This window comes from Seriola aureovittata, chromosome 1, assembly GCF_021018895.1.
Source record: "Seriola aureovittata isolate HTS-2021-v1 ecotype China chromosome 1, ASM2101889v1, whole genome shotgun sequence".
In the NCBI taxonomy this organism is placed as follows: domain Eukaryota; kingdom Metazoa; phylum Chordata; class Actinopteri; order Carangiformes; family Carangidae; genus Seriola; species Seriola aureovittata.
This window is the reverse complement of record NC_079364.1, coordinates 14,493,038-14,516,911: the sequence shown is the minus strand read 5'-3', so window position 1 is coordinate 14,516,911 and position 23,874 is coordinate 14,493,038. Positions and strand designations below refer to the sequence as shown.

General features: G+C 38.6%; 1 long non-coding RNA gene across 1 annotated transcript in view; it reads left to right on the top strand.

The window, feature by feature from the left end:
- The window catches only part of LOC130165972 (uncharacterized), a 166,376-nt gene that overhangs the window by 70,916 nt on the left and 71,586 nt on the right, over positions 1 to 23,874 (top strand). The window contains exon 2 of the long non-coding RNA XR_008827084.1: positions 20,941 to 21,018. This is a non-coding gene — a long non-coding RNA (uncharacterized LOC130165972). The remainder of the gene's footprint in view (positions 1 to 20,940; positions 21,019 to 23,874) is intronic.

Below are 23,874 nucleotides of genomic sequence, written 5' to 3'. Positions count from 1 at the left end.
CTGATTTGCAATCCATTTAGTTCTGAAAATCACCAGACAAGGTTGTTGCTTTTCTCTTTTTTTTTCACAGTGGCTGTCATCTAGTGAGTAATTATCAATGGTCTGTGTGTCATAAGCCAGGAAAGATAGTGACACTTTCACTGATCTATTCATCTTTTAGTGCCGATGACATCTCCTTCCCGGCTTTGGAAACAGATTGTCACCTCCTCAATCCAACAGACAGAAAACACAAGTGCTATTAGTATGTGTTCCATATTCAGCAAAATAGGTGAAAGTGAAAACAGGCTTTACTGCTTGACAAGGCATAGTAACTACTTGATGGCAGTAATTATTGTGAGGACAATCCTGTTAATAATAAATAAACAACATTTACTGGTATTTCAGGGATGAATTACTTTGATACACTTGCATTGAAACAATGTGCCAGTTTAAGTGACCATGAGTTTCTATGAGTAAATTAACTGTAATTATGTTTTTTTTTTTTTTTTTACTTGGATTGCAGTATATCTGTTTTTTTCACTTTAGTAAAAAATTTGGTTCAGTGACCATTCAGAATATATTTTCATCATCTTTGGGACCTTGAAATTCCCTTGTACAAGGGAATAAATGTAGTGATCTTCCATTTTTTTAACCAGCAATGCCAAGGTAATAAATAACGCAACAAACACACAATACAGCAGCTTTTGTGTCACGCATTAAAAGCGAATCGTTTGTGCTTTGCATTGTAACGACACTGAATGACATGTATATGATTTAAACAGAGATTTCTAAACATTGGTGTGATGCCTGAAAGCAAAGCAAAAAAAAAAAAAAAGGTTCATCAGAAATGTATGTCTTATTTTAAGTTCAACTGCCTGATTTATGAAGATACATATAATTTGTGCTGTATATAAGTCAAAGTCTGATATTTAAGCACCTTTTCTAAAGAAGATGCACAAATGCTGTGGTTGGTCTCCTTATATTAGCCTTAAGAGGCTTCTATCTAAACCTTAAGGAGCAGATGAGATCTGATTGTACACTAGTTGTTGAGTTGAGACTCCTGGTTGTGTATCCAGTACCACAGATAGCCAGTAGATGGTACTCTACTGTGGGGCTAAGCAAGAAAATAGTAGTGTACACTGTTGGTGTGAAAGAAGGATAAGAGATTCAGAGTTGTATTAACTATCACAAGGTCATTAGATAAAGCATGTTTAAGGGGATTCATAAAGTACTGCTGCACCTCTCCACAGTACATTATTTGTGATTGTTACAGAATATGCGTATATTATGCTTGTATTATGGGCATTGGGAAGCTTTTCAAACAACACAAATCCAAGTTGAAAGCCAGTTTATGTAGAGGTAATTGTGGGTCTATTGCCTGTCCAGTGTTGTTTTTTTAACCGACAACAGCACATAGCACGTGGCTGGCTCCCTGCATGGCCCTGTCAGCAAGAATGTTAGGTGGAGGTTACTTTGGTGGGTGATGAGAAAGCCAGATTATTCCTGTCAAGAAGCAGGCAACAATGCAGCCTAGTGCTTTGTTTCCCTGTTTTCAAAGGCATTTGTTCTTTGATAAGGTACCGGAAACAGTTAGCGACATGCTGCTGGGAACCTATGGAAAAGAATACACTTTCTATCAATTGTGTTTTCCTTATCCCCTGGTGATGTTTGCTGGGTGTGGGAATAGGCAGCATTTTGGGCACTGCTGCTCTGAGATAGCATTCACAGACCAGAGCACAAGAACGGGCTGCATTCAGCCTGGGGAACCAGGGGCCCTACACTCCAGAATTGTACACAGGGATGGACAATGTACACTATCTTTGGTTTGGACACAAAGAACCAAGGAAAGATTTTATTGTAAGGTTTGGCAGGTCTTGTTTGCAGATGCTCTCTCTCTCTCTCTCTCTCTCTCTCTCTCTCTCTCTCTCTCTTCCCCCTCTCTCACTGTCTCTCTCGCCAGTCTTTCTGTTTACCTGCTGCCTTGTTGTTGCAGCAATTTAATTTTTTCATTACATATATATTCTTTTACATTTTATTAGTAGATTGCTAATGACAAATAGACTGCTACCTACTACCCTCTCTTTTTCCTTTTCTTACTCTCACTGTCTCTCACACCTATATATATATACACACACACTTTTTTCCTTGATATTCTCACTTTTTACTGACACACTTCCCCACCCTCATGTATTCAATCTCTATCACTGAATTTGTGAAAATCTTGCAAAAAAGTGAAATCTTCATTATGTTTCTGTTAAAATGAAAAGTGAGGTTATGAAAGACATTTCCGCCTCCATTTATCTGATACTGTTAAATAGTACAAATAAACATTTGTGCAGCACACGCTCTGGAACAAGCATCAAAACATTGTTGTTGATATTGATATAATTGCTTCTTGTTAATAATTGGCATTTCTGTGTGCTGAATGTCTCCACTGATTTGCGATCCATTCAGTGTTGGAGCTCATCAGATGATGTGAGGGCTAAGCGTTTTTAATAGAAGTTGGACCCACTGCTGCCACCCACAGAGACACCACATTGCATTGGGTAAATTAGTATTATGATTTTAAGGGATAAATACCCGTTCCACCTAATTAATCCACCACATCACAGGGGGATATGACACCATGAGCCCAATAGATCAAGGACCACAGATCAAAGGCACCACCACTGTTAGAATCCTACACAGGCAAGAAGAAGGTTTCTTGTTTATTTCTATGTACAGATGGCCTGTGAACTAATGACTAAAGAATACAGCAATATACGAAAATTTGTTTATTGGTTGTTGACCGAATGATGCTGCATCGTTGGTCCACCAATAAGTATGTCTAATTAGGCAGTGGCGTTTCAAACCTCAGCGCTGAAATTTTAAGGCTTGTTGAAATTCCTTGTTTAGAAAAACATCATTCTGTCATTAGCATAATGCATGATTTAAAGTGTGTGCTTTGAATTAAACTACCAGTTGTAGTTCAGCTGGTTATGATCAATATGTAAACTGGGATCTGATCAATATGTTAAGTAGAAAGCTCAGCATTTAAAAACTTTTTTTTTAATGGTTCACACTCAAAGCTGGTAATAGATTGATTGTTTGGTCTGCCCGAGAGCTCAGGGAAATATGAAATGAAAAGATCAGTAAAGAGGACAATTAACAGCTGCCTGCTCTGTGAATAAAATGAAAGTCTCACTCCTGTGAGAAGCTTTACTACTCAGACAGAATAAATTTTTTGAAGATGGCAATGATTAATTCAGTGGTCATGACCTTTATTTCTAGTTTCCATTTATTTTGTGATAGCATTCCTTATAGTTATATTTTGTTTTATTTAGTGTTTCTCACTAGAACATTTAATACACTGACAAGTAAATAAAATAAGTCATAACTGACCCTGTAAAGGACCCAGACCAGCACTGTTAAGTTTCTGTGACATCTTGTTATGGTTCATAATATTCACAGCAGTGCACACACTTTGGCCCATCCTCAGCCTGACATAAGAAAGGAGCTAGCTGGGCCCTCTCTTTATTTAACACACTGGCTGCGCTCTAAAATATGTCAGTGTTCTGCCAAGTTTACCACATATTCACTGTTTACTGATGGCTGTTACACATGTGGTTTTTGCATATGCTCTCCTCTCCCACTTAAATCATCTGCGGTCCCTGGGCTTTCTTTTGACATGTGCAGCGTTGGTGCTGCCATTGCAGCTTAAATTTTTCAAGCAAAGAAAAGGCATTTGTATGAAATAATAATGACCGTTTCAGACATTTATATTTTCCGCATCTGACTGTCATCTCTCCTTTTCCTTCTTTGTGTCCAGCACAATATCCCAAACCTCCTACACACGTCTCCATTATAGTTTTGTTTAGGGACTTGTGCAAGATTTTCTGTAGTCGGCTTACAGTGTGGATTTTTTTTGGTGGTGTGCAGTGTTGGGAAATGAGTGACACAGCTTAATCCAGAACAACCTTACTTCTCAAGAATATTCTGATTCCTAATTACTTGCTAACTAAAATCTACAACTGCAGCCCCCAACAAAGCTGAGCTTTGGACCTCCTCTCTCGGGACATGCTCCCTGATGTCAGAAATCCTGGGTTCACTGGACTGACTGACTGACTGACTTGGGACTACTGTCTTGTCTTCAATAATTCATACAACAGTATCAAGTGCTTCATTAATAAACTATTACATGCCATGTAAAAAAACAAGCCCATGTATCATATAAAAGCAATATTTTCAATTGAATTGTTTTTGAATTGGTTTTAAAGCATTCTGCATAGCTCTGCTCTCAGAACACATTTTTTGAGTGCTTTTGTTAGACTAAATCTCTTAATGCCACTCAAAACACTCTCCATAATTTATTGAAGGTAGCATTGTGAAAATTCCCACTTCTGTCAGACTACATCAGTGCAAATGATTTACACATGTCTTGTGGCACAGAATCTCTTTCAGTGAGGCACTATTTGTTTTGTCACTGTTCCTTTGTGTAGGCGCGCCTACAGTCTCAGCAGAGTGTGGATGTCACAAAGCATTAGGAAGTATGAGATTCAGGATGTTCCATTTAATCTCCTTGACTTCCCCAGTTAGCGAAGGAGCCAAGCAGCAGCTGAGGGAGCCCCAGCATCCTGTAGAACAAAGCTAGCTGACATGATGTTTGCCTGAGGGGTCTGCACTCACTCTCTCACAGGCATAGTCTGTCAGCATGTAAAACAATGAGAAACCAGTCAGCTGACAGATACACTAAGCTGCAGTCACTTCGAATGACAACAGTGCAGCCGGCCCTGGTCTGGGACTCAGTACAAACAGAGTGGGTGCGAGTAGACAGAAGGCTCTATCAGAGCCATCAGTCAGGACTGCTGAGATTGCACTGTTGTAGGTTATTGGAGTGTTGGAGTCCTATAGACTATAATATTTTGCTCCAAACAACAACAGTCTGGAGGGAATAGCTGCCTGCATGTGTGACTGTGATGTGTTCTCCTTCATTGCAAGGCAGTAAGTAAAGCACAGTGGTCATTTTGATTACTCAGAGTGCTGTTGTAGTCTGGGGTTAAATAGGAGCAGATGCCTTCTTAGACAGGAGGCTGGGTGACTCCTCTCAGCTCTATACTCTTCTCAAGCATCCCAGTTCAATTTTCCTCCCGTGTAATAATGATCCACGGCAAGGCGACACGTTTGACCCCCATGACCCCCAAGGCTATAGAAATTATAATCAAGGGAGTTATTTAGATAGACCTGATTTGATGCTCAGCTGATGGAAGTGCTCCACTGCTCTGTGTCAGTGTCAAGTTGACCCTTTCCTGTTTACCGTCAGCTTTGGAATTAGGTTACTGCCAAAGAAGTGATTGAGTACGATTGAAATTCGAAAGGCCACCCTGTGCTCAGAAATGTGAACAATTTCCTACCTATGAAAAGAAACATCCTCAAGGATACAGACTTCTTCATTGGTTAGCCAGAAGAAAGACACAAAAGTATGGAGAAAATAGAGCTTTGACAATCGGCTTTTACACAATTCAAGCAATCGACATTTCACAAGTCCAAGCATATTCTCCATGTTGTCACACACACACACACACACACACACACACACACACACACACACACACACCACACACACACACACACACACACACACACACTGTCTGATGGGTGCGCAAGCAGCACTACCATCGCTCCCTCTACAGGTAAAGAGGCCCACTCAAAAGGGTCATATGGCTCAGCCTTTGGCTTATCTGGCCGTCCTCCTGTGCATCTCTGTGGTGCATGAAACTCTTCGGCATCCACCACTTCTCTCATTAGCACATGCCAGGCTGCTAGTTGCTGCGGCTGAATCCAGGGCATGTCAGGAGCCATGTCTAGGAGCCACTTGAAATGACAAGATGAGAATGAGGGCCAGGGGCTGACATATGGTGCTGATTAGCAGTCAAGTTTACAGGGGTTCTCCATCCACAGAACATAATCAGACCTACGCTCAGCATCCTGCCCACTGAACATCATCTCACACACGTTGATTCACCCGAGATGCCACTGATCCATCTGAAAAAGAAATTATATTCCATTATTTTAAACTTTTGCTTCAAAAAAGGAAACACTGAAGTTATGTCTTTTTAACTGGGTCTTACTTGGCTGATACAAAAATGTGTTTGATGATTTTCTTGTAAACAGGTCTTTTGGAATTAATGAAAATGAAAAGCAAGTTCTCAGGCTTACCCCCAGGGACCTTGTCAAATGTTGATGGATTTCTGTGTGCACTGACAAGTAAAAACTAATATCTAGAAAATAAGAAATCACAAAACTATTCTACATATTAATGAGTGATTTCAAACAGTCTATGCCTGCACTGGATGCACCTCCCTGCCCACCAGGCACCGAGCACAACTCCCCTCAAACAAAACTTTCAGTGCCACAGTCGAAGCAGCAACATCTGGCTCCTCATGTAGGCACTTATTAGGATCAAATTAAGTAGAAATGAATGGGATGATACATGACAGGGTGCAGATGTTCAAAGCCGTGGTGTGAAAATCTGAGGGCAGAAAACAGCTTAATGAATTCTGCGTCTGTGTACAGCCGAGGTGAAGCTTTGGGTTCACAGGTTAAAAAAAAAAAGGCTAATTAAATTCTGAAGCAGACGAACAAGAAAATAAATGTTTGTTGCTTGGCGCACCCCTTATTTACCCGTGGCACGCTTAGGGACAGTGTTATGATTTGTTATGAAGTGACTGGTCTGCTCTTTTGTGATTTATGAACGGATGCATATCCTACTTGGACCTCTACTGTCCCTGGTGAAATTCTTAACATGTTAGCTGAACCGTTACTCGCACCAGGTTACAAAATATTGAATTTGTGGTGCTAGTTTTCCCCTCAACTGATTGTTTTTAACACAGTTGGTTGGAGATATTTAAAATTTATAACCAGACTAAATATCTACTAATTAAGTAAATAAATAAAATTATTTGTACATTTGTAGTCTGATTTTTTTTTTCCTACGATTTATCATGAATAAATTTTACTTTGCACAAATATAGGCCTACCTATAATTATCTATGAATTATAAAGTCTAAAATCTTTAATTATAGTTTTGTCCATTCCTAGGTTTATATATGGGACTGTTTTATGTCACCTTCATATATTGCAGGTGAGCCATTAGACTTGAGCCAAAGAGGGAAAACTCTATTTAACATAAATGATGTCATTACACATTTAAATGTGACTTTTAGCTGGCTGTTGTGCCTGAACGACTTTATAGTTACCTCATTGTTGAATCACAATTCTCTTAATTACATCCTTGAGATCTATTATTTTAGTTTATTTTCCTTCCGTGGTGTTGGGCTGCCTCTCCTCTAAATCACTCCCCTTCCTTGATAATGTCTCCACAGCCTGCGTACTGCGCTCCAAAGCTGCACAGGGCCAAGTCTAATTTACACATTTTCACTGGCATAATGTTTAAGGGTGTTTTCCCCATACTGACTACACTGCAGATTTTGTGTGTGTGTGTGTGTGTGTGTGTGTGTGTGTGTGTGTGTGTGTGTGTGTGTGTGTGTGTGTGTGTGTGTGTGTGTGTGTGTGTGTGTGTGTGTGTGTGTGTGTTGTGTGTGTGTGTGTGTGTGTGTGTGTGTGTGTGTGTGGGAAAATGATTAGGTTGAAAAACAGATGTAGGTGTAGGCGTTCTCTAATTGGTTTATTGTACTTGTTTCTTTTTTGCAGAGTAAAATATGCAGATAATTTGTAATGTGAACTGAACTTTTGGATTTGGTCATTGTTTATATTTCTTCTTACTGTTGCAACAAAGACAAATGATGCTTTAAAATGCATGTGATTTTTCCTATATATCTGAATGATGAACAATGCCTGAAACAGCGTGAACAATAACAGAAAGTTAGCATTTTATCATTATAAAATAGAAAAAACTTGACCTAAAAACCTATTAAAATATTGTTTCATATATCAATACTTTTTTGTGTTGTTGCCAGTGGCTGTGGCATATCATAGACAACATTATGATTTGTATTGTGTGTTTTATATTGGCACCTTTCTTGATTCAGCATACAGTTCTGTATTAACCTACGCATCAAGCAAAACCAATTGAAGGCTCTGTCCCAGGCTTTTCTATTGGTGGCGTCCAGAGGGAGCAATTCTTTTTACAATTCCAAGTAGAGGGCAGGTGAGTTATTTCTTTGGCTGTGTCTTTTACACATGACTGTGTTCATGCATATTATAGAGCACCCTATAAAAAGTTTTAAGTGCAGACCTACTTCCCTGCACAGGAGATGTATCATACTTTGTTCCAAATGTCCTGACACATAAATGGACATTTTTGGTAATTCACAGCAGAGGAAAATACTTCTCTTTTTCTCTATTTCTGAAGCAATATACACTACCGGTGTAAAGTTTTAGAACACCCCAATGTTTCCAGTTTTTATTGAAATTTAAGCAGCTCAAGTCCAGTGAATAACCTTAAATGGTACAAAGGAAAGCATTAAACTGCAAAGTAAAAAAATACAAAAACGTTTGGTCACCAAAGACTGAAATATCATGTAAATTTAATAGGAAACGGGCCTTTTTTCAGGGATTAAGAAATTGGTTAACTTACAGCTTTCCTGCAACAATGGCAGTAAATGAAGCCTTGAAAGTTAATGCAATGATTGATGACGTACACACCCTCTATCTATATAATGTATATATCAGGATGGTGAGAAAAAGGCAGTTAACAAAGACAGAGTGGTGGGTCATGTTCCAAATAATGTTTCTTTTCCAATCTAGACAGAACGTCATGAGTGTTGAATTATGTACACGACAGCTGTAAAAATGCAGGCATTATACAAGATCTGTTAGTGCTGTATATACACTACAAGTCAAAAGTTGTAGAAGAGAAATCTTGTAGAGAGAGAAGCCAGAAAAAAAAAAGCAGAGGTACACACATGTACATACTAACATGTAAAGTGCAGACGGACGCACACACATACACTTCTCTGACTTTGCAAGCACACTCAATCTTTTTGGGCTGGCACTTTCAACAGGAAACTGACAGTATTATGTGACACCATGGAATGTTCTCGGGAGCAGCAGCCTAGCAGCACTGACCTACACCCTACAACAATACCTCTTTTTGTCCTGCCTTTCCCTCAAAATCTCAGCTCCCCTCTCAAATGCAGGTGTGGTGCTCTGCAATATACATGTTTTTTTTTTCAACAGGCATAATTAAAAAAAATGAAGTCAGTGTTCTTTAGCACAAATCAGAGCGCTCAAGGGAATGACACAATTCTCTCTATACAGGGATTTACAAGAGCAGCATGCTATAGTACATGCCAACTCTCAAGTAAATTGATCAAAAATAGAGTTTGATTGGTGAACCAATAAAAATAGGGGGAAAAAACTTCTGGGAAATGGGGAGTTGTAGGCATCTATTTAGAGTCCAGACAAGTATCACAGAATTTTTGTTCTACTGAAATCCTTAAGTATAACTCAGTAACATTTGCAATAAGCTGGAACAATAAGTCTGGCTGCTCTATGGAAACTGTAAAATGTTAATTATGAAATGCTGTAGTAGAATGTTTAAATTGGCTAACAAGTCAACTTTAGAAACTCATCCGCATCCCTCATTGTATTGTCAACACTGATAATAGATAAATACCCAATTTTGGAAGATAAATATTTTCAACCTAATTATATTATCTAATGTAATTGTTTTCAGATGTACTCTCTGTGAACGGTGTATACCTTTGCAATAAAATACTGGGTTATTGTAGATTTTAATTGTTGCGCTGAATGTGTTATCTTTTTTCAACTCTGAAGTAATTTTATTTGACTTCCTTGGATTCTCAGTAAAGAGGTTTAGATTAGAGGTCAGTAAGTGTGACACGCTGCCAAGTTGCATGGGGTTTGAAGACCAATCTTAGTTCTTTGGAAACTTGAATTACATCAGTCAGTTGCAGTCAATCAAAACAGTTGTGCAGGTTTCACAGCAGTGAGATGCTGTGTTGAAGTAAATTATGATGAAACATTTTCTTTTGAAAAGATCCATATACTTTATGGCCAAAACCAATAAGCTGATGGCTTTAAAGTTATATGCGCAGATATAGCACATGTATTTTTCACCACTTAACCACAAAGCAATCAAAGGGAGTAAGTATCACATAAACGTATTTTTAACAGTTGGTGCACATACAAACAATAGTTTCCTTTATCAATTCAGTGGTTAATACGTTTTCAGGATATGATTGAGCTGAATTTTCCTGCTTGTCCTGATGTGAGGGATTTGAGGCTTGCCATGGCTTCATTGGGGTTTCAGCCACACAGCAGGGAGAAGATAAAAAGGGGGGCTTTGGAGGAAGAGAAAAAAATCACAGCGCATTAAAAACAAATCTACTGGGGGATCCACCAGCAGCTTAAGTGAGCCAAGACGATTAAAGGGTCAGTGGTCATAGACTGCAGGTTGAACGTACCTGATGCCACTCACCCCGGTCCACAAGAGGCGTTGCCAAAACCAATCTCTCAAAATCAAGAACATACACAGGAGACACTGTGAAGGTGAATGCAAAGTTACAGTAGATAATGACAACTATCTGAACAGATCTCTTGGCTTGTTCACTCTTTCTTACTGTACAAGTCCTCTGGATCATTTCTGAATAGTTTTTCTGGCCAGACATAAGTTTCAATTTACTTCACTATAAAAATAAACCTACAGAGACATGAAATATGAAAGAGGTAGGCAATCCATCACAAAACAAGAAACTTACTTTTAGCTTTTACTGCTTACTTTTGCTGTATTAAAGTAATGCAGCCATTCAGTGTGGAGAGTATTGAGTTACTGATTAAAACAAAAGAACAAATATATGTTTACATATAAACAAACCGTAACAAACATATTTAATATGTTTAGAATTCAATCCTAAACTAAGTATAGTTTTTGAACTTTAAATTGAAAGGTTTACATTCAGTGTTACAGAATGTAAAAAACACACTGTGTATCTCTGAAGTCTAACAAACATGTTGAATTCATTCTTTCCTCATTAATGGTATTGAATGTACATAAATAATAAAAAAAAAAATCAATATCAATCAATGTGAAAAAAATTGTTATAATATTTTTGGCCATATCGCTCAGACCTGCACGTTTGCTTTTTAAGAATTTTGGTTTTAATTTCATACCATCAACAGGCAGGTCTCGCCACTCGGCAGCCATCTTGGCAACTCCCCTGGGCAGTTAATTTGGACTAACAAGCCAAGACTCCTACCTTAATGAATGGGGAGAGAGCCGTAACTTAATTTTCAATGGTCACAGGGCAATAAAAACTACATGTATAGAATCACGTGTCAAATCTGATAAAAAAAAAAAAAAAAAAAAAAAAAACGCTTCAAAAGTTTGGTGACTTTGCCCTTAAATAAGGTTTAAAAGGTCTTTTTTTCCCCACTGGTTTTACTTCAACTATGCACATACAAGGTTTTGCTTACATCAGTGCAACAGTACGATTGGCTTGATACACTTCCCATTCGGCTGTTCTAAAACAAATGATTGGCTTATTGGGGGAAGGGGTGGGACATGTGTCATACATCTGCCGTCTTACGCGTTACACACTTTTCTATTCCGGATTCTTTAAGTGTTTTTTCTCTCTCTTATAACGTCTCTGCTAGCATAAGTACAGCTGATGATTTCACAGGCTTAGCCATTGAGTAGATCTCAAGACCAAACATCAACACACATACTGTACATCAGCACTTAAAACAAAAATGTCTGTACCATGAATCGACACAAACATAGATGAAGAAAAGTAATGTACTAAAATGCCATTATTTCATACATTGTCTCTCTGCTTTTGGCTTTGATTACAGTATGAGCAAAGGCATCTGTTGGCCTGTAAGGCAGCTGTGACAACCCTCTCCACCTGTGTACCTGTGTGTGGCTGCTTCCTTTACAGATACCAGAGGTGGGCGTGGCAGGGCTGTCAGTACCTGGGCTCATCAGCACACCTGGGCCCTGTGTGCTCATGCTTTTAAAACCATGTTGGAGCTCAGTTCTGGTTCTCTCTCTCTCTCTCTCTCTCTTCCTTGAGACACCCGTTTGGTTTGGTTGGCATTTGCCTTGTGTTGTTTCTGTTGCTGCACCATACAACATGGAATTCACACAGTTCTTCACTCATGCACTCACTTACACTGCTGATTTTACAGATTACACATGCCATTGTTAGTTTAGGTTCTTCTTCCAGATTTATTGTCTGTTTTTGTAAAAATAAAACATTTGTTAATTGGCTTGTTTGTGACGTAGCCAGCAGTGATTCGGTTTAAAAAGATCATATCACAGGCCACTGAGTCTTCAAGAACCAGATCGGTTGTGTTTCCTATGATTTGAGCCTGAGCTTATTCTTTCCTGTTGAGAAACACACACCCTAGCAGCATGTGCCCGAGGCCCATGATGAGTAACAGTCCTGGCCAATTAGACAACAATATACACACTGTTTTCACACATCTTGGGTTGCATTTCCTAACAAGGGGAATGGAGGCTCTGAAAACAATCCAAATTTGGGCAGGAAACCAAACACTGATGTGGGATATTAGTTAAGAGCCAGAAACAAAGAAGCAAATGGAATTCATCATGAAAAAACTACCAATGGGTTTTCAAGTTGTATGATTTAAATGAATGGCGGAACTTGAGTGAATGACATCATGTACTGTACGGTGGACACTGAACAGGTTCAGTTGCTCATTCTCCCTCCTCCCTGTCTAAAGTGCCAGTCTTCATTAATGTGACCAAAATGTCATCTACTTGTTCAGTGTCCCTTAATATCACTGTATCGTTTACACCCCAGCCCAGCGCGCTCATCACACGTACACATACGCACGCACACACACTCACACTCACACTCACTGGAAATGAGTCCCAGCTGGGTAGCCTAGAAAGCAAAGGTAACAAGAGAGACTTGGATGTGGGGTGGGCATAGGTTGGTGGGATGGGAGGTAAGGGGTGGAGTGACAGGCTATTTAGACGTGCTACTTCACTTTGCATTAGAGTGTACAATATCAGGCATGACGAGCCAAAGTGAGGCCAGATTTCAGGCAATGCTGGTCAGGCCTGGAGCGATGGATCACTTACCTTAAGAAATCAAAGTCAATGGCAAAAGATCTGATCTGGAGTGGGGCCCAGCAGTACAGAGAGAAAAGTGTGAAACCTGGAGAAAGAGAGACACTCATTGAGGAAATCCATTACCACTGGAGAAGCCAACAAGCATGAAAGGAGCTGTCTTGTTAAATTGGCTGCTTGATAAAGCAGGTCTTTGGCTGGGGAGCCACTCAGAGTCACCGCTAGTGACACCAGACAGAGAAAAGAGAGAGGCCCTTATTGATACGACGAAATGTTGAGTCACTGCAATCCTCCCTCTGTGTTTCACTAAAAGAAAAAGCCTAGGGGGAAAATGTGTACTCCACAGGATTCATCAGTAATTTTCAACTTTACAGTAAAACATAAATACGGTACCAATTCAGAAGAAAATCTCCTGGTCATTAGTAGTTTTGTACTTGTAGGTTTGCAGCATTTAAGAATCATAGCATGCTACTTTACTTTCTATGTCTGTTTGATACGTTACAGGTTTGTAACAAGACGCGCATGTTGCATGCTGATATATATATATATATATATATATATATATATTTGTGAAAAAGATATGTAATGAAAGCAGAATATTTTACAGTTTTACAATAAACTTTATTGTCCAAAATGACATCAGTGCACTAAAACGGAAAATTTCACTGGGAATTTAATGAAATAACTCTAAACATAGATAACTATAAACAAAAAGCATAAGAACAAATATGTATATATTATATATATATGTATATATTTTACTTGAATGAAAACAAAGGATCAAATATACATAAAATGCTGCCAATATAACGTGATTTGACCCGAGCATTTCCACTGCATTATTGCTTCTTAATAAAAATATTCATATCAACACATATTGGAGAATATATGCGTCGATACCGATATATCTGTGATAGGCCAATATCGGAAGATGAAATAGGCCAACTGATAAATCGGTTGGGCTCTAGTAACAACGACTTTAAAGTCTTGAGCTGGCCAGGTGAACACCTCCATTCTAGTTTTAACATTTATAAGAAACTAAAGCTTTGTATGAACAAGTCGTGGCAGTCATCAGGACATTCTCTATGTTACTGTCCATTTAGAGCACAGGCTACATAATTTCAAAAGTACAGACTACATTCTTTGACTGCGATCAGTAATTAAGTCTGGGCAGCCATTGGTTTTATCTTCACTTTTTCAAAGTTGTTGTATGTTGATGCAGAAATCAATCTGCACTTTGTTTTAACAAACTAACTAACTTTGCCAAAAGAGTGTCTGAGTTTGGCTGTTAGTGCAAGTGGTATCTGTTTGGTACTGCAGACTTTGGCCTTCTGTGTACTTGGTGAGATGGTATCTTTTGCTAAGCTCACCTGCATATTTTATTATTGCATTATTACTATTGTAACAAGTGTCTCTGTTTAGAAGTCAGGTCTTTTCACAATGATTTCCTAACCCCATGCCCGATTGATCAGCAGATTTTCATTAAAAATATGTGATCAGAATTAATGCTTCTAGTCACTTGCCTTACAACCGATCACCTGTGGTTGATACTCTTTTGTCAGTGCCTGAGGGAAGCACTGTGTGCTGTATAGTGTACGCGACAGGCCACCAAAACAAAAACTACATGTCGACCATGTGGAACTTTCACAAAATGTGTGAGATTGATATAACGTTCGCCATCTGCAATGCATGACCAAGGTGATCGGTATTGGCTGTGGCTTGGCCAATCTCACTCAAAAATTTATTGCAAAAAAACCCAATCGCTAATGGACATCTGATTCTTCTCATGGTTGCTCTGTTTTATGTTTCCAACAAATTGTGTGTGTGTGTTTTCCCCCCCTTGTCTTGGCCCTACACATGTCAGCTACATAAACCAATTGCTGTAGCTTAATAGAGTGATTTTGCAGATTATAGTTGATTCAAATGCCGATCAGATACTTTTATTTATTTTTACTCTTTTAAAGAGTTACATGAATTTTTTACATGATAATTATCAAGATTATTATCTCACTGGGAGGAGGACAAGACGGTGAAGAATGTGTTGGGCGGGCGGTGTACCAGGGCTGAGATTAGTGCATAAAACTTTTACTTCGCACTCTGATAAAACATGGTGAGCACCTCCACAGATTTGGCCTTCTGGAAAAAGCAACACTCCAATGCAGAGATACAACAACTTGTGTAGTCTGACTTTATAAATAATATTTGGCAGGTCAAACCAACTGCATCAAATCTTAAACATAAGAAGAAACGTAAGAGAAGATAGCCCCTGGACTTTCACTCACTAATGACATGAACATAACCATCCTACTGACAGACTAGTTGAGATGCACAGTGGTATCAAACACAGAAGAATACCAAAATTGATTATGTGAACTCTTTGCTGACGCTAACACACATAGCATAAATACCTGAAAGGGGATCTAACCCATGCGTACCAACAGCTTTTTATTGATTCTTTACAGTCACTAGAGAAACAGAAAGTAATCAATCTTAACTTGTAACATTGCCGTCACCCCGGGGAAGTCTGTACATGTTTATGTATTACATGTTTAACACCTGTAGCTTGCAGACCACTGCTACTACTGGACCAAGCGAGCCATGGGTTCACCTGTGTCTCTTATCCTAGCTAATTTATGAATAGATGAAGTGGAGAGAGAGACTTCAAGCCACTGGTTTAAATATGTTGATAACATATGAATGTCAATCAAATATGTGAGGTTATTGCTTTCTTTTAACACATAAGCTCATTGGAAAATAGCATAAATTTAACACAAGGGGAGACGCACAGCAGCAAATTTGACATTCGTGGACTGTGCAGTCTCCCTGAAAGAAGAGGAGGGAACCTTGAAATTGAGGTGTACAGAAAACCCACACACACAGACCAGCTTTTCCTTTTGGACTATAACTATCCACTTGAGCAAAAAATTTGGGCGTGACTTGAAAATATCAAACATTGAGGCTAAAACCAGAGAACAGAGGCACATGCAACAGGATTTGAAAACCTGTGGTTACTCTGTACCTTTGTTAAAACCCAAACTGTGTCAGCAAAAAATACCAGACAAACAGAAACCTGAAAGCAACACAAGATGCTGTCCTTCCATAAACATTAGAGGATGCCAGTATCTTAATTTTAAAGAAAAAAAGCAAATCAAAGTGTTCCCCAGCCAGTGTGTGAACGCTGTTCAGAGCCCAGGATGCAGCACTCCCGAACCATGTGGCAAGGAATCAGGAACATCACTAACTATAAACAAAGCCACACACCCCCCTCCCATCATACACTTCGTTCCCAGGTAAACTCAATACATTCTTTGCGTGCTTTGAGGACAGCTCCAGCAAGGAACCTGCAATAATAGTCACCTCACCAGAGAACGACCAGCCACTCACTCTCACTACCAGGTCAAGCGGGCTCCTGATGATGTTCCAGGCCGTGTAAAGAAAGCATGTGCTGACCAGCTTGCTGCAATGTTTACAAACACTTTTAACTAGTCACTACATCACACCATGGTCCCCACCTGTCTGAAAACAGCCACAATCATCCCTGTACCCAAGACCTCAGCAGTTACATGCCTGAATGACTATCGGTGGGTTGCTTTCCCGCCGAGACTCATGAAGTACTTTGAGAGACTGGTGCTAAATTACATCAAGACCTGCATCCCCCCCGATTTCAACTTTGTGAATTGTCAGCTCCCCACTTCTAAACCTGAGTGACATCAGCTCGAGCCGCCTTCACAAACGAGCCACTAACATTTTGAGAGACCCCACACATCCTGGACAGTCCCTGTTCACCACCCTCTCCTCAGACAGGCTCAGAACTATCCGCACTCGGACAAACGAGCTGAGAAACAACTTTTTTCCTCTAGCCGTGAGCAAGCTACTGCATTAATGACACCCCTCACCTCCATCCCCCCACCAACCTGAACCACCACCCAAACAGGTCCTCAAGTGCAATTCGATTATTCTGTGCAATTATGGAGAATCTTTAAAGTAATTTATAAGACAAATTATTCTATTGATATTTATGTCTATTTATAAAGACCATTTTTACAACTATTTTTTTTTTTTTTTTTTATCTCTATAGATACTTTTATGACCATTTTAGAAGAGCTCCACTCAGAAGGGCTGATGTGAGAGAAAAAAATGTTATTACAAATTTAACCAACTTCTTCCGCCATCTTTGTAAAAAAAAAAAAAAAAACTGTCACCTCTAATGTCCTAAGTGGAGGGTTTTGAGTGTAGGGTGCCTGCATTTTCGCAGTGCATAGAGCCCAACACACAATCCTTGTATTTATATATTTAATATGGAAGAAAATAAACATGAAGCGACTGAGGTTGTGGTTACGTTTGTATAGCATGAGTAAAAAAGTGAGTTGTTACGCAGCCTGTGTAGACAGCTGGATTAATTAAAACGGGTATAACGGTTCTCTCATGTACATGACACGGATGACTGAAAAACGTGGCTCAAACGTCTCCTGTGTAGACATGGCGTAAACCGGTCTAACTTGTGATTTAGACTATGTAAGGGACATATGCCTCTGTTTATTGTAACGTTTACAGCACGTAAAAATGTACCCCTCTGTTGTACTGGAAGAAGTCACTAATGCTGCATCTGAAATTTGCCTTGGTATGGGTAAATATCGTCTACCCTGTGAAACACTTAACAACCCAAATCTTTAAAGAACTAGTGTCGTCTGGTAAGTTTGACATTGAGTTTCAGTTATTTCAGGAGACATTCATGTCCGAAATCTGATTCCTGCTGAGTGCTTCCATCCACCACCATCCTTTGCTTTCCCAATGTTAACGTCACTCTTTGACGGTATACTTTGTCAGAGTAAATCCTGTGGTTGAGTGGAACACAAGCTCATGGTTTATGCTTCTTCTCTTCTAACTACAGGGTTTATACAGTGCTAACCCTCTGCTCTGATACCCACTGCGTCAGATAGGCAACATATGCTGCTGTGTGGTTCTGTGACATGCATTACAGCACACAGTTTCCACTGCAGCATATATATATATATACACACACATATATATATTGTGTCTAAGAGTTTCTTTAATCAATGTGTCAACAGCAAGCAAGACAGCTGTCCTATCTGATTGTCTTTTTGAACATCCTTTTTTTTCTCCATACTTTGTTTTTATTGTTTTCAAAGGAATAAGAAGAAAAAGATATAACAAGAGTTACCAAAGATTTAACATCGAACCTCCCAGCAACAACTGAATTAGACACTACCACAACAGAAAAAGTACACACACTTAATGCAAAACAAAACTTCCAAATGAATAAATACATTCATCAACTAACTGAAAAAATGGCGAAGGTGATATGAGTTAAAGAATGAGCTCACCCTTGCGGAGAGAGAAGAGAGAAATGAATGGGCGTCAAGTGAAATTTCTCATCCTTGCTTTGTCGTGTGTATCTAGTCTTTTCTAGATGCAGACAACTCATTGGAGTCATCTTGTGATCTAGGTGAGAAGGTGGTTGGGACTTCCAGGCCATGAGTAGCAGAGTTTTTGGAGGTCTATTTGAATATTCTTAAGAAAAATTGTGATTTTTTTTTTTTTTTTGTGAATTATACAGCAACTTGAAATTTAACAGAACAATGTTTGTAAATATGTTCATGACAGTTTTCCAGTGACAAAAAAAAACCTCGGCCCAAACTGAGTCTGTTTTGCAGAGGTAAAATCTGCAGCTAACGACTTTCATTTCCCTTCCACATCTCACTTTCTGCATGTTCACTCATAATCATACCTATACTTGAGGCCTATGATGGGAGAGCGAGTCACAAGAAACCAGATGACAACTGTTCCAGGGAGCCAACATTATATTTCAAACCACACACCATTACATCCTTAGCTGTAGGAGTCGCATTGAGAACACAGGCTCTGGAAAAATTGCATTACATTTAGTGGACTAGTTGAAAGCTTTTAAAACCAGAGTCTTAATATGAAACAGATGTCAAAGTTTGATTTTGCTGCAGTGATTCCAGAAGCGAACATGTGTCTCAACAATCCGCCAAATTTCTGACAACTTAGATATTCAGGCATCCAACACCATTTATCCCCTGAATTAACAACATAAATGGACTGCAATAATTCATTCAAGACTTTTTTCCAGAGGAGAGTAATTTTTAAAAAAGCGAGTCAGATGATTTTTTCAGACAAGGGCTTTTACATCTTTTAAGCACAAAACCACAGTGGAGATAACTGCCAAATCCTCAAATGAAATACACTGTACTTAACTGCAAAACCAATAAACTGATAAATTAATACTTTTCAATATGATCTCCATTCCCTCTTTCTCTTTTCATGCGTAATGCACATTATATTTGAGCATGCCAACTGTTTAAATGAATGTGAAACTTTACTCTGATGTTCATTATTAAGATATTTTCCAGGAGCATTTAATTGGCACAGCATGCCCTTCTCCTTTTTTCTCCTCTTCCTTTTTCCTCTCATTCATCTTCTTATTTTGTTGTGTATTACTTTGCGCTACCTGTCACTGTAAACATAATAAAAGAGAATCCAGAATCTTCTGTGACCACTCCTTAAACCTTTCTTTTGATGTATCTATTCTTTGCGTAGTAACAATGAACACTCATATTTTACTATAAATATTTTATCTATGTTTCTCAGTGTTGAGGATCAACTGAATGCAATGGTACAACTGCTTTATTGTTAGAGTAATAATCATATGCTGGATGTTGGAATGATTTGTGTTTTTCAGCACACATGTATTTGAATTAATCGTGATTGCACATAGAACATTAAGGCTGAGTATTTTGGGCATTCCTGTGATCTTTCTCAGTGTTTAAGTGTTTGCTGGCCAGTACTGAGGCAGCGGTCCATAATGAGACATATTAGAATTACAGTAGATATTTAAAAGGCAAGGCAAATCAAAAGACTCTGCCACCTCTGGGTGGAGGGTAATTGAGCTAGTTTTCTGAAGCTCTGTGGGACTGGGAGACAAAACCATGCTAATCATACCACTATAATTGATTCTTAGACTACTTTCTGTTCCACTGGCCATGCCACAGGCATTGCTGAAACCTTAACAATGGCATTATTCTCAACGCCTCTCAAGTCTTACAATTACACTGCGGTCCAATGCATGTTGAATGTGTCATCTAATTGAGATGAGAATAATAAAAAATCATGGACTGACTTCTGAGGATTAAACTCTAATCAGCTGTTTGGAGAGCAAGTGGGGATTCTAAGTTGGCCTTACAGTGCAGTAATTAAGCTTTTTTAAGCCAATATATGAATCCATTTTACATGTCTTATCATAGATGTTCTGCTACCTAGTAGGAGCTTTGTCACCTTCCCAAAAGAGGCATTCTCCAAGATGTAAACGCACATCTTTAAATTGTGCCAAGTAGTGATTACCTGCACTGAAAAATATGAAAAAATACCTTAACACTGCATGTTTGTTCCCAGTTCCTGTATTATATGTACTGTAGACCTTTTTCAGTGAGTCATAAGCACAGTACGACTCAAAGTCAAACAAAAAATGTTTAGTAGACTGTTAGACTGTCTTGCAGCATAGCCCAAGTTTTGAAAGTTTCGGTTATAGTTTATGACGCCAATGTAAAGAGCAAGAAGAACACTCCATTAGACTGCATGAAGATTGCATGCCGTCTATTGTTTCCCTCCTATGCACAAACACACCTACACATAGAGCTTTCTGACTCAAACAGCTGATCTGTGGCTGCAGCATAATACAGTGCACTTGTGCATAGTAATACAGTAGTTCAACAGTTGAGAAAATGTACTGCCAAAGGCAGTTTAATGGCAAGATGTAGCTGTGAAAATACTCAAAATATAGACTACACTTGATGTAGAATGATATTGGTGTTTTTCGGTGTGCATTTTTAAAGTGGCTAAAACATGTGTTTTGTTCACAGGTACATTGCTCAGCTTCTGTTCCGGTACTCATGTCTACTTCTCCAAACTGAGAGTGCACCGATCTGGATCTACCGCAGGTAATACACTGGCTGTGTTTAACTACTTTGCACAACCCCTACGTAAAATAACCCGAACTATCACTTTAAGGGCTTTGTCTCATTGCATTATCAAATACTGGAAACTCCCATTTTCTCAAATCCATCCATCAAATTCAAATTATTTAAGAAAATCTAGCTCATCTTGGTGGGCCCTGCACATTTGGGTATCCTTGGCTACCACCTACATCAGCTTACATGTTATTTTGCACAGACTGGTTTTGCTCGCCTTTTTAAGATACATGTATACATATACTTACTGTCAGTATTAGGCAACATTGTTGGCAACATTTTTGTTATGGAAGTAATTCAGAACCTCCTCTTTTCTATAACAAAAGCTTACAAAGATGGCAGCTTGAGAAACAATTTTGTGTACCATGTACAAAACATCATCATGCTGACTTCAGTGTGCTAATGAATGGATATGTGCCAATGTAACAGTCATCAGTGTGAACAACTCCTTTGATGCCTCATCGAGCAGAAAGCTCTTAAACAAAATGTTTGAAGTGTCTGCCTGTGTAATAATGATTTATAATTCTCTTGAACTAATGTAAAATTTGCTGCTAAAATTTTTTTGAAATAAAAATAAATTGTGCCCGGAGGGTCAGGCAAAGATTCAAAAGAAGATCACCCAAGAGCAGCAAATGATTTAATAAGCCACCAGCTCCACTAGGGCATGGAGAGGAGCAGAATGGAGAATTTCAAAGTGTGTCTAATTAACATCAGTTTATTACTATGTCAATCTCTTTGGCTAGAGCATGAATGAGGGGAGGGTTTAGAAATGTAGAACTGCTTTGCTTCAATATATGGACTAACACTTAACTCCTTAGGTTAAGATGAAAGTATTCACCCAACCTTCACGGGGAGAAAAATCCTTTTCGCATGTTTCTATCCCGTCACAGGCAGACAAAATATGAATCTCATCACAGCTAAGCTTAACTTTGTTTAAAAAATCATTAAAAATAGAAAACAACTTCCAAGATTTTTTCCATCACCATTATTCCTCAAGGAACGAGTAAATGAATTTTTAATATCATTTGCATCTATATGATTGCATAGTAATTATCAGAAGCCAAATGCTTGACAAGCTTGGTGTAATATAATTTGTAATATGTTAAATTTGCAGAGGAGACAATGTTGAAATCCTCAGATGCCATGTTTTAATCTTATGTTGGTTTTTCATCACCACCACTGTGTCCACAGAGACAAGACATGTCCCCAACAGAAGGGAGCAAATCCTAAAGAATCATAAGTAAAATCATTGCCCAGCAGGAGCAATGAGAACTTCTCTTCTAACCTAGCTAGAGAAAACAGAATGGTTTCTTGTACTATTTATCTTTCTCTGTCCTTTTAACATTCAAAATGTCCACAAACACAAACTGAGACAGTTGCAACAGACCAGTAGGCATAGGGATTAAAAAAGAGTCAATAAAATGCTCACCATTTAGACTGACCAATTTACAGTGGTATGATCTTACTTATATTTGTTCAGTTCAATAAATAGATAGGCTGATGAACTTTAGTGGTGGGTTTATTAAACATTGTGTAAGATCTAAGAACCAAATTGGAGCAAACAAATACTGAACAAACACAAATATGACACACAAAAACACAAAAAAACATTCATAAACATATGCGCACTGTTAAATTATACAATAACCAAATGTGCATTTTTGGATGCAAAAAGCAAGTTGGCGATCAATCAACATCACAAGAGTTTTCGGCAGACGTTTCCTCAGAGATCCTGTGTCATTCCCTCATCTCTGGCCTCTTTTCAGTCAGTACATGTCTAAATTGTAACTGTGTTTTCATAAAAGCTTAAATTGCACATTCTTATTTTAACATTATTTTTCCAGTAGACTGCTGGATTGTCTTGGCAACTTAGTGTGACCTTTTTATCCTGAGGCGTTGTGGCAGCACAGCCATGGTAGTGGGAAGGATAGGGATCCTGTATCAGCTTATGTTCTGGGCATTAAGTCATTTGTAGAGTCAGCCACATGTTTCATAACATACTCGAGCACTGTAGAAAATTCATCCATGAAATCATAATTGAAATCACATTGAGATGCGAGAGGCAGCATTTAGAGCTTGACTGTCTATCAACAACAGCAACAATGTGGAAATGCCAGTGGACATGTGCAAAGACTGGGTTTTGCTGCTACCTGCCGCTGTTGGACTCATTACTCAGTCAAGTAGTAATACATGAATCATTATTCATTACTCATTTTAAAAGTGATTGCTTTACTTATTACTTGCTGGGAGCAAATCCGTGACACAATTTGTCATATTATCTTTGTGTTACACACCCATCATTGCATTAACTCTTACCCTCAAATATAATGATCGGATGTTTAAGTTTGTGTGGGTTTGAGTAATTGCATATAAAAGTTCATGGTCATTTTTGTTTTAGTTATTTGATAACAAAGGTAAAAACATGTGTTTAGATTGATGATTAAAAAAAAAAACTGTTTATTTTTTTACTTGGAAAACATGCAATATTTGTAGCAAATAACTAAGAAGGAAAGAGCCCGTCGCTCTTTGAGTACACGATCCATATGTCCAGCTAAGTTGATTCACTGTCATACCTCAGAGAGCGCCTGAGTGAGAGCAAAGACACTAAATCACCCCACAACCCATTATTCAAAACTAATACAGTTTCATTAAAATAATCCAGATGAATGATTTAATGTTGCACTTTTGAATTGTAAAGTGGTATACATTATTATGATGACACATTTGTTTGTTTCTTTTAACCCCCCCCCTACCATCACATATTTACTGCTTGAAGGTCCCCTGGCACCCTTTCCTCAGAGTACACTCATGTTTACAACAAAGCCC